The 12285-nt window shown below is 37.5% G+C and overlaps 1 long non-coding RNA gene across 1 annotated transcript in view; it reads right to left on the bottom strand.

Annotated features, from left to right (window-relative positions):
* Nucleotides 1-5166: 5166 nt before the first annotated feature.
* The window catches only part of LOC135321824 (uncharacterized), a 61347-nt gene continuing 54228 nt past the window's right edge, over nt 5167-12285 (bottom strand). The window contains exons 2-3 of the long non-coding RNA XR_010381949.1: nt 6397-6526; nt 5167-5471 (exon numbers count right to left, since the gene is read on the bottom strand). This is a non-coding gene — a long non-coding RNA (uncharacterized LOC135321824). The remainder of the gene's footprint in view (nt 5472-6396; nt 6527-12285) is intronic.

Genomic DNA, 12285 nt, shown 5'->3' with positions numbered 1-12285 from the left:
GAACAAACACGTAGATCAATGGAACAGAATAGAGAGCCTAGAAATAGACCCATGCTTATATGGTTAGTTAATCTACAACAAAGGAAACAAAAACATACAGTGAGGGAAAAAGGCAGTCTCTTCAATAAATGATACTGGAAAAATTGGACAGCTATGTGCAAAATAATGAAACTAGACCACTTTATTACACCATATATAAAAAATAGACTCAAGGTGTATTAATTCTTGAGTGTAAGACTTGAAACCATAAAACTCCTAGAAGAAAACATACGTAATAAACTCTTTGGCATTTGTCTTAGCAATATTTTGAATCTATCTCTTCAGGCAAGGGCAAAAAAAGCAAAAACAAACAAATAAACAAACAAAAAAACAACCCAAATGGAACTACATCAAACTAAAAAACTTCTGCACAGCAAAGGCAACCATCAACAAAATAAAAAAAAAAATCTACTGAATAGAAGATATTTTCAAATGGTATGTCTGATAAAGGATTAATATCCAAAATAAGGAACTCATACAACTCACTATCAAACAAACAACTCAATTAAGAAATGGCAGAGGACTTGAATAGACATTTTCCAAAGACGACAAACAGATGGCCAACAGTTACAGGAAAAAGAAGATCAACGTCCCTAATCATCAGAGAAATGAAAATCAAAATAACAGTGAGATACCACCTCACACTTGTCAAAATGTCTATTATCAAAAAGACCACAAATAACAAATGTTGATGAGAACGTGAAAAAAGGGAACTGTCATGCACTTCTGGTGAGAATGTAAATTTAAATTGGTACAGCCACTATGGAAAATCATATGGGGATTCCTCAAAAATTTAAAAATAGAACTACCATATAGTCTAGCAATTCCACTTCTGGGTATTTATCTGAAGAAGATGAAAACACTAATTTGAAAAGATACATGCACTCCTATGGTTATTGAAGCATTATTTACAGTAGCCAAGCTATGTAAACAACCTATGTGTCCATTGATAGACGAATGGGTAAAGAATATATCTCTAATAGAATATAATATATATTATATTATATATTGTAAGTAGCATAGTTTCTATTTTATAGAAATATATTAAAATATAAAATAGAATACATATACATAAAAATGAATGAAATCATGCCATTTGCAACAGTCATGCCATTTGCAACAACAATAGCTTAATGCTTAAAGGCATTAAGCTAAGTGCAATAGATCAGACAGAGGAAGATAAATACCATATAACCTCACTTATATGAACTATAAAGAACAAAACAAGACAGGAACAGACTTACAGATATAGGGAACAAACTGTGGTTGCTAGGGGGGAAGAGGGTGAGAGAATGGGTGAAATAGGTAAAGAAGGATTAAAAGGTGCAAACTTCCAGTTGTAAAATAAATAAGTCATGAGGATGACATATATAGCATAAGTAATATGGTCAGTTATACTGAAATAACTCGGGGGATAGATGGTAACTAGAGTTATCATGGTGATCAATATCATAGCACTGTGTTGTACACCAGAAACTAATGTAACATTGTAAGTCAATTATATTTCAATTAAAAAAGAAGTCATATTTCATTGAGTTATGTTGTCTGGGTTTCATGAATAAGGGCATATGAATAAGGAAGAAAAACTAGTTTCTTCCCTGTTTTGTTTTACTGAAACACCTTCAAAGTGAGAAAAAGGAAAATATAGATTGGTTGGCCAATTCTAATATTGGTGTATATCGTCTTTCGTGAATAAATTGAAAAATTAATTTGAAAATAAGCATTGGCTTGCGGATAGGTGTTTCCAAAGATTATGATTAGATATCTAAACGTGTATGTTTATATATGTGTATATGTGTATATTTGATTGTATTTGTGTGTGTGCATGTGTGTGTGTGTATGTGTGTGTGTATAAACACTTCACTCTTTGCTATCTAGTCCAGGGCTTTGGATGAGGAGTTTGGAAACTTCTCAGCAAGTTCTCTGAACTTCTCTTTTGCACTTTGTGTAGTTGTGTTTTAAATGAATACAAAAATACAAGAGAGTTATTTGTCTAAAACTCCCCCATCTTGTTCAGTCTTCTAAATGCAATTTCTTGAAATCATAACAATTTGGATATGGAAATGGGTTTGAGATTGTTTTAGAAAAGAAATGTGGCAAGTTCAGAGCCTCTCTGAAAAGAAGAGGGTTTTTTTTTTTTTAAAGCAGTACAGGAAGAAACCTGCAGGGAGACTTAAAAGTGAGAGAAGAGGGCATGGATGAGGCCCCAGAAAGCTCTCCTGCAAATGAACAGCTCAATGAGCCATTTATAAGCAAATAACAGGAGGACTGAAGAAAAAGGGGGAGAGGACTGTTCGGGCCAAGTAATATGGGTAGTTTGAAGTTTGGCAGGAGCAGAACTGAGAAAACACTAAGACTCATTGCTATTTTGTAAACCTTTCAGGTTGAGGAGAGCAAGAGGAAGAGCCCAGGAAAAATGCATGAGTGTTCCTCAAACTAATCTTCAGTCTCCCCCAAAATGAAATGTGGGATTTTTTTTTGAGTATGCCATCTTGGCCCCATAATTTCTATGATCTCAGCTTTATCAGCTTTGGGGAAAAAAACAAGGGTTTTAAGATTTATTCAAAATAAATGCTTTTCAAATCAATCACCCCTTATATGAAGCAGTCAAATATGTGGCTACAAGAGACTGCCATGTGCAAAATTGCAAGTAGAGAAAAATGTGCAGCTGAGACTACGACATATTCTTTCTTCTGTGGCAAACAGTACTTTCAGAAGAGTTGGCCTCGTAGTTTTACATATTAAGGTGATAAAGTGGCTTAAGCAGAGGGACACAGTCAAGTCTACAAGGAGCAAAAAGGAAATTGGAAGCAGAATGTCATAGTAGACTCTTAAAAAGGCATTATCATTTCATCTGTGGTAATGAGACCTGGGCTGTCCACACCTGAGTTACCCCAAGACTCCTTTTGAATGCTTCTAATTATAGGGGATAGATAAAATTCTGTTTGAGGTCAGAAGAGAGATGAAGGCATTCTGACCCCCTCACCTGATTATGGCAAGAAAAGAGCACTCTTAGTTCTCTTTAAGTTCATTCTTGTCACAGAATGTAGAGAAAATTACCTCAGAATTGTGCCCTGGGCCTCCTAAGGGCCATAAATTCAGGATAAGAGATGATTCCAGAAGGCGATGAATTCTTTCTCCAGCAATTCGTGTCCCTTAAGAGCGCACAATGAAATGGTTGTTAGCAGCAAGATGAGTGGTTCCAGAAAGTCGCATGGATGGACATAAAGGGTTCACTCTTTGGTTTAAGTCAACTATAAGCAGCTAAAGAAGGAATTGTCAGAAAAAAGGTGTAAACAAGAATATCATACACATGCAAAAAATTTAAAAAAAGGAAAAGAAAAAAGAGGAAGAAGGAAGAAAGAAATTGAGAATTATATTAGATACCCAGATTAAAAGATAATGTTAAAGGAATCATCATACTTAACCAAGATAAAATCAGAAGTCTTATTCATAGCCTTCAATTAAAATAGCAGCCTTTGTAATTACTGTAACAGTACAGTGACCCAATTTTCACAGTCTGAATGTTGCTTTTAAAGGCAATGGTGTCAGAAAGAAATGAATTCTGCACAAATCAGTCAAAATTCCTTGCACCATTTCTATAGCAACTAGAAGCAAAAGAGTTACAAGGCTTGGTGACAGGAGACTCTGAGTTTAAAAAAAAAAAGCAAACCACTTCAGGTTACTTATCAGGTTCAGAAAAATAATAAAAGCTGTTAATCTCATTGGACTTCCTAAATGAGACTTTTTAAAGTCCTTCAAGGTTTTTATCAATATCGTCTAAGCAGTGTGTTCCCAACCTGGCACGGTGAACATCTCCGAGTGCTCAGAGGTAAAGGTGGGGCCCTGAAGCTCTTTGCAGTGTTTCAGAAAGCCTAGTGCACATGGTACCTTTATCGGTGTAACCCTGAGTTCTGAACCCACATAGTCCAATATCTGCATGGAACCACATTAAAAAAAAAAACATAGTACTGAAAAGTAACTTTGAAAAAGAAGTTTTATTTTAAACCCAAGACACTTGAGCAATATTACTTCATACTCCCAGTGATATTTCTTCTGTCTCCCATTCTCTCCTCCCCAGGGTTTTTCTGCCCATTACCACCCCAGAGCCTTTCACTCCTGAAAACCCTTGAAAATTCTCCATCCACTGGCTGCCCTACACAATGTTTCTCCTTCACTCTCAGTCCTCTTCTCCCACTTGGTTCCCTCTCCATCTGTTTATGATGGAGCTTTCTTTGACTTCTCTTGTAACCCTTTTCCCACCTCTTTCTGCTTCTCAGTTCTTGTCTGACTGTCCATGTTGCCCGTTCGGCTTCATAGAAGTGTAGGGAGGAGCGTCCTCCTTAGCAGTGAAAACACGTGCAGACAGGGATGGCGACGATTCCTTTCATTCATGGAGTGGAAATGTATACATCAAGAATTCTGGCATTTATTATTATCCCACAACAGCAGGATCTTGTCTCCAAGTGGATCTTATTTGCTGTCTCAGGACTGGAGAACTTAGCTCTTGTTAGTTGACTTTCTCCTTAACCATTCCTCCCTTAGTGATGGCCTTATGGTACCTTCAGGGGAATCTCTGTGGCTCTACCACACACAGTTTAAAAAACATTGTGTAGCTATTATTTTCCTGGCCCCTGGTTTGGCACTGTCCCACTGAGAAACATTTTGGGTGTGCGTGCTGTATTTTTCCAACCAGATGGCATACCCTTTGGAGATGGGAGACAAGGACTCAAAGGAATCTTCCACACCACGTTACATGATGCTATGCAATTAGCTGGCATTTTATAAATACTGCATTGTTAATAATAAAGATCACAGAGCTACTTTTTCCAGGAAATCTATGTTTCCTAGCAGAGGGCATTTCCTGAAGTGTATGCCAAAGGGGCAATAGTTCTATAAAATATTTTGCAGTAAAAATATTCTGTGTAGATTATTGGGAAAGGCTTTGGAGATTCATGTTACTAGTTAGCCCATTGTTTAACTTGTTTAACCCAACATATCCAAACTTACTTGGCCACAAACTCCACCCCCTACTTCCTCTCTCAGAGCATCCTTCAACACCCTACAGTGTGGATATGGATCTTCCTTTGCTACACTGGTCTATGATCACATAATAAACAAGGAGATGAGTGTCAAATAAAATTCTTTTCTTGTGGCTTTCTGTTTCCTACTCTATCTTTTCTCCTTAACAGAAATCAACTCTTTATAATCAGGTATGAAGAAGAACAATGGAGGCACGAGGGGTAAAAAAAAAATGACTACTTTAGAAGTTTCCTTTTGTACCATCTGCAGTGTGTTTAATCCTGGCTCCCTTTGTTTGGTCCATTTTTCCCTTGTGCAGGTCAGGCTTGAAGTGATACATGCTTTTTGTTTTCTCTGGACACCAATCAGAGAAAGTTTCTTTTCATTCAACATCTGGTACTGCTTAAAAGCTAAAAAAAAAAGGAAAAAAAGTACTTCATGAAAAAGCTATTAGTAGGCAGGGAAATGAGGGCTTGGTATTCTTTCTTACAAAGGAAGGAACACTTAAGGAGAATTAAAAAAAACAAACTAGAAATTTGAATGCAGCTGATACATCTTTTCATTAACAGTTTTATCTGCAGTATATATATATATATACACACATATATATATGTATGTATGTATGTTATGACTCACAACAAAATACTGTGCCTTCCTCAAAAGCTCTTAAGTCACGCATGTGGAAAGGACAGCCCTGGGGGAAAATATATGAATGCTGCATGGAATTATGTTAAATGGGTCATGGCCAACCACTAAGAAGACATTTCCTAAGAAAGCAAATAATCGCTCTTTCAAGAGTCTTCCCAGAATGTAGGGAGAATGGTGAGGAGCAGACAGAGACATACAGCAGCAATCATAGCCAAGTGTCCTGCTCTGAGAGATGCTTCCTTCCTGGAGAAAGCTGCCGCACATTTAAAGGAACTCCTGCCAGTTTACTGAGGCCAATGAAAGACTCAAAATCAAACAAAGAAAAAAAAAACCAACATGGTATCATTCACTCATCCAGGAAACATTTTTTTTTAGCACTTATCATACATCAAGGAACAACATAGAAACACTGGCAATGGCATGGTGTCTACCCTCTAGGAGTGTAACTCCTAGGAGAGAATAAAGACACGTGCACAGATAACTCTGTACCAAGCAGGGTGTGATGAATTGCTGTAAGAGTTACAAATGGCTCTGAACATTCAGAGAAGGATCTTTTTTTTTTTGAATTCTTTATCTTCCAGTGTATTTTTTTAGAATTTATGTGCAAAGTACTGTTTGTGATGGAGGTAAATAAAATGATCATCACTCTCCACCAGCTCACAGTTCTAATGATCCCTATGCGCTCACCTTTTAAAACAGGTGTTAACAAACTGCAGCCCCTGAGGCATATCTGGCCCATCACTTGCTTTTGAAAATAAAGTTTTGTTGGAGCACAGGCACTTCTGTTGTTTGCGTGTTGTCCGTGGCTCCTTTCGCGCTGTAAAGTAAGGTTAAGTAGTTGTAATGCAGACAAGCGGATGGTATAGCATGCACAACCTAAAATAGTTACCATCTGGCCCTTTACAGACATAGTGAAGACCCTTGTACCAGACGACATTCAGAAATACTAGTTGTTGTTTCCACATCTTGGCTGTTGTAAATAGTGCTGCTATGAACATTGGGGTGCATGTATCTTTTCAAATTAGAGTTTTCTCAGATATATGCCCAGGAGTGGGATTGCTGGATCACGTGATAAGTCTATTGTCAGTTTTTTGAGGAATCTCCATACTGTGTCCTATAATGGCTGCAGTGTAGGAGGGTTCCCTTTTCTTCACACCCTCTTTAGCATTTATCATTTGTGGACTTTTTAATGATGGCCATTCTGACTGATGTGAGGTGTTACCTCACTGTAGTTTTGATTTGCATTTCTCTGATAGTTAGTGATATTGAACATTTTGGCTGCACCTGGAGATTGTCATACTAAGTGAAGTAAGCCAGAAAGAGAAAGACAAGTACTATATGATATCACTTACATGCTGAATCTAAAAAAATGACACAAATGAATCTATTTACAAAGTGGAAACAGATTCACAGACAGAGGAAACAAACTCACGGTTACCAGGGGGAAAAGGGAAGGTGGAGGGATAAATTGGGAGTTCAGGATTTGCAGATACTAACTACTATATGTAAAATAGATAAACAACAAGGTCCTACTGTACAGTGCAGGCAACTATATTCGATACTTTGTAATAGCCTATAATGAAAAAGAATATGAAAAGGAATACATATATATATATATGTATATAAAATATATATAATATATATACATGAATCACTATGCTGTACACCAGAAATTAACACACCTTGTAAACCGACTATCCTTCAAAAAAAAGAAAAAAAGAAATATTAGTTGTGTGATAAGGACTCTCTTCTCTATACTATTCATGTGGTAAGTTCCAGGCCTGTTTTTCTTCACCACTGTATCCCTGGTGCCAGGAGCGAAATAAATATTTCTGGGATGTGGCCCAGAAAGATCAGTGATTTAGTCCAGAAGAAAGGCTGGTGCAGGATCCAGAATTCAGGGCCTCTTCTTTTCCATTGGATGCTCTTTCCTCTTCTAGCGGTTTCTCCCCTGGGCTTTTTTCCTCCCAGACTATATTTTTGCCTGCAAGAATCCATTGCTACCAGAAAAATTTCTCTAGAACTCTGCTCAAAAGTCTCAAGTAGTTTACCATTACGGAAATCTTACCTACATTTCCAGACTTAGTTTGACAATTCTTCTTCTCCAAAGACTTCTGAAATTTCTCACCTGCCCCATGAATGACATGTCCCCTCCTGTGTGCCTCCATAATTTCTGCTTATTGTAGGTGAAAATGTGTGTTACGGTAGAAAACTGTGCACTGTTTAGAGTACATTATTCTGAGTTCTCTGATTTTAGCCTTCCTTTGCCTTTGAGATATTTTAGAGCTCTATAAGTTGCAGATAACTAAGAGCAACGCAAAGTGAGTCTTGTTTATAAGTGTGCAAAAAATGCTGTCACACGAAGGTTCAGTTGAATTTCCAGTTCACTATGGAAAAGATAATTTTGTCTCAATTTGCATAGTTATACAATACTCCAGATATATGAGTGGATTCTATAGATCTTTTCTTTTACTTTCCCTTTGAATTGTTTAACATCTGCCTGGTTCCCTTATTAATAATGACTTAAACTCTTTCACACATTTTCATTTTATATCAGTCTGAGAATTGTAGTTGAACCTTTTTTGAGAGCAAATTACCTTCTAGTACATTTCTTCAATGTTTGTTTTACAGCTACTCCACGCCAAGCTTAGTGTTGGTAACTGGGCATGAAATGGTGACCCAAGTAGTTATGGCCTCTGACTTCAAGGAGTTTGTGTCTAGTAGGGGAGGTAGGTTTTTTTTTTTAATCACAGAAATAAATATTTAAGAGTTATTAAGGAAAATTACAGGTTGTTCTAAGGGAAAATCACAGAGAAATGGTTTAGGGTGGTAGTGGGCAGTGAGGAAGTTAAGGAAGTTATTCTCAGAAAGTGACCATGCATAGCTGAGACCAGAAGAAACATTAGTGAGAATTAACTCAGCCAAGAAAAGGAGGAGGAACAGTTCAGAAGAGGGCAGATACAGAGGCCAAGGCCTCGTAGGGAAGGGGGAGAAGAGGACCGCAGTGACGGAGGGACAGAGTGACTGCAGATGAGGTCTCTAGTTACCAGATTAGGCAGAGCCTATTAACCCAGCGTAAGTAGTTAGGGGGTTATTATAAATTCAATAGGAAGACATTGAAGGGTTTTACAAAGATCCTTCTACTCCCAGATGGAGAATGGATTAGAATAAGGGTCAGAATGGAAGAAGGAGCCTTTAGGAAGATACTGTAGTCGTAGTGTCACAAACGCTTACCTCAGTCTACCTTCTAAGATAAAGGTGAACACTGGTTAACCCTGTTCTTTGAATCCGTCTAGTTTCCTGTGTACATAGAAGGCCTTAAATAAATGTCTGTTGAATTGAATACCCATCAGCTTTCTAATGATAACCACAGAATATATACACATTAGCCAAAAATAGCTAACAATTAGCTAACAGTAGCTAACATCTATTGAGTGCTTCTTCTGATGCAGACTCTGTACCAAGAGCTTTGCATGGATTATATAGTTGAAAGCTCCTAAGAATTCCGCCAGGCAGGTTGGATAATTATTTTCACGTATCAGATGAGACAACAGAGGCTTAGAGAGGTGAAATAACTTGCCACAGGAAATGCAGTCAGTAAGTGGGACACAGGCGATTGTGCCTCACTCTAGAACTTGAGCTCTTAATCAGAAATTATATGTCTCCCCATTCAAGTATTTTATTTTGAGAATTACCAAACAGATGCCGGTTCATTATACTCATGTTCCTTTTTTAACCCTTCAAAAGATTCACAATTTGACACATCTTTTTTTTCCAGATTGTATTCAAGCTCTTAAGCGAGCATTTTGGAAATCACAGCCTCCTTCAAACATTGCCATTTACGCTTCCTCTTATCCCTTCAAAGAAATTTGCTATTAGAATTCAGCACACAATCTGTCTTGCATTAGTGATTTATGTCGTCTCCAAAATAATTTTACGCCTAACAACATCACCTATATTGTTTGACAGCAGGAGTCAAGCCATGAGAAAAATAGACCCATTCATTGCAGCTCCAACTGAAACATAGATAAAAGAATAAATATTTGCCAAATACAAAGAAGCCAAACTCAAGAGGGAAAGGAGCATTGTGTTCCAAATTCTGTGGGGATCTCAAACAATGTAGGAAGGAAAGAAAAAAATAAATTCTAATTGAGTATTTGACTTCATTACATTAATACATCTTCACTGTATTCATCTAATCAGACAATTACAAGTGACAAGATATAATAGTACCAGACTCCCTCCACATGAATAAAAAGCAATTTTGGATTATCTTCCTATATTGACTTTTCATCACAAAGAGTTCAGTTTCTTTTTCTTGCGTTGGCTGGGGAAAATTGTAATTGCTTTAACTGGTTTTGATTGACCAGCTGCTTTAACAGGACTATAAATATAGACGTCAGGACAGCAAACACAAAATGTTTATTTCTGTGATCCTTCTCTAGATATTGACAATCTGACCCATGAACCCACCAGCGGGTAATCTCATAGATCATTTTCTCTACAGGAGATTCTTGCAGTTGGGCAGGTTTGTCAATATCCCTTGCTGAGGGTTTTGATCAAGGACTGCTTTGTAATTGTCTGGAAGATACATTAAACACCTCACTTTCCCGAGTGTTCTAAAGACAGAGCAGTCACTTCAAGTGTAAATTGCTCACACTAAGATTTCTCTATCTGGCTATTTTAAAAAGCATGTTTCAGCTCCTTTCTCCTTAGAAAATTTACAATCATATAAATATGACTTTCTCATACATTTCTCTGAAGCTATTCCCTTGCTCATCAAATTGGAGTGTTTAAAAAAATCCCTAGCTGACAAGTCTTCTTTTTAAATTTACAAACTACAACTGCTTGTCGATCTAGCCAGCTACCTCTTGCCTCAGAGATGTCTTTAGTAGTTCATATGTTTCTGTTTTCACTGACACAGCTATACATTAATTGGTATCTACTGAGCATGCAAAACAGAGAAAAAAATCATCTGGATGACTCACATCCTTGACTCTTTTATCAAAAATATTTAGCAAAGGGTGGTGAAATTTTGCTGGGAGGTGTGTGGAACCTCAAATGTTAGTATGAGGTAGTTGAAAGGGGAAGAAGGGAGCTAGGAAGTAGAGGCAGAGACAAAAAGAGAGGACATTGCAGGCAGATGAGAAGTGCAGGATCAGTGGCATTGTCCTACACTTTGTCCAAATATCTCTTCATTTCTTTCTCTTCTCAAGAATTCTTTTCAATATTCCTTTCTAATGTCACTTTTGCCAAAGTCTCTTTCCATTGGGTCTGCAGGAAAACAGAGCAGAGAGCATCTGTTCTGATTTGTTTCTCTCTGAGCATGGCTTTGCAGAAGCGGGTGGAGGGTGGATGATAAAATACTTTTAAATTAAGGTTGCAAAATTTCAACTGCATTCGTAGGGTCTAAGATTGGGAGGTGGAGGTAGGGACGGGTGTTACCATATTTGTATGAGAAAAAGTCTATAAATTGTACTCCTAGAGTGATGGAGATGCTAATCAAGTTGGGTTAGGTTATCAAAGGTCACAGGTAAGAAATAGGCTTAGTGTTTGATGAGGTGAGCATTGTAGAGGGAAGAAATGGACAGGTAAGAAGTAGACTTAGTGTATGATGAGGTAAGCATTGTAGAGAGAAGAAATGGAAGATCACTTCTAACTTGAGCACAACCACCTAATTAATTGCATTGTGAAATCCTAACTCTGCTGCCTGAGAAGACATCTCTGAATATACTGCTCTGATGATAGTTTTCTCTCTAGCTAAGTTTTTGTGCTGAAAATCAGAAATTCACCAAGAGTCCTGCTGTGTAGCATTAAGCTCAGGGACATTCAGGTTATAGTAGCCTTAAAATAAGGTCAGTTTTAGTATTTATTGGCCAAGAAAATTACTATAGGTTATAAGGAGAAGCCTCATTCTAACAAAGCCACTCCAGACATAATTCAGTTAAAACAAGATTTCCATTTGAAAGAAACCCAGAGCATGAAGAACAAGTGGACATAAAGAAGACTAAAGATTTTATGGACAGAGAGACTGGAGTTAGAGGACTCCTGACCACCATTCTTAACTTACTCTGCTGACATTTAAAAGTTGCAAATTAAACGGAAAATGAGACAAAGTCAGTTCCCCTATATATTTTATCCTCTCTTGCTCTAGGAACTGATAAAACAGCTCTTCAACACACAGGTGGAAGTGTGAATCTGATAGCTAATGAATACTGGAAATGTTCCCCAAAATTCACAGTTTGAGAACAAGTTGTCATGCATTAATTTTGTCTCAGCACCCTGTTCAAATGGATTATAAAATAGACTTAAATTTCAAGCTTCCTATAGGCATTCTTAGCTGGTCTTTGGAGTCTGATCCATAATGGGGGTCATAGGATTTAGTATGGTTAGTGACCACATTAAGCAATCCATCCACCATCCCTCCTCAGCCTATCTAGATTTGTGTAAATTTTGGAGAGAGCTTTGACTAAACCTTAATCATAGCTGTGCAGGGACCAAAACCATACCTCAAGTCCTCTTCCAGTCCTTCCATAGCAGGGCAGATCTCTGTAGTAGTGACAGCTTAGGTTTTTC

Source organism: Camelus dromedarius, chromosome 8 (assembly GCF_036321535.1).
Source record: "Camelus dromedarius isolate mCamDro1 chromosome 8, mCamDro1.pat, whole genome shotgun sequence".
In the NCBI taxonomy this organism is placed as follows: domain Eukaryota; kingdom Metazoa; phylum Chordata; class Mammalia; order Artiodactyla; family Camelidae; genus Camelus; species Camelus dromedarius.
Note: the sequence above shows the minus strand (reverse complement) of the source record. Positions and strands in the feature narration are given on the sequence as shown.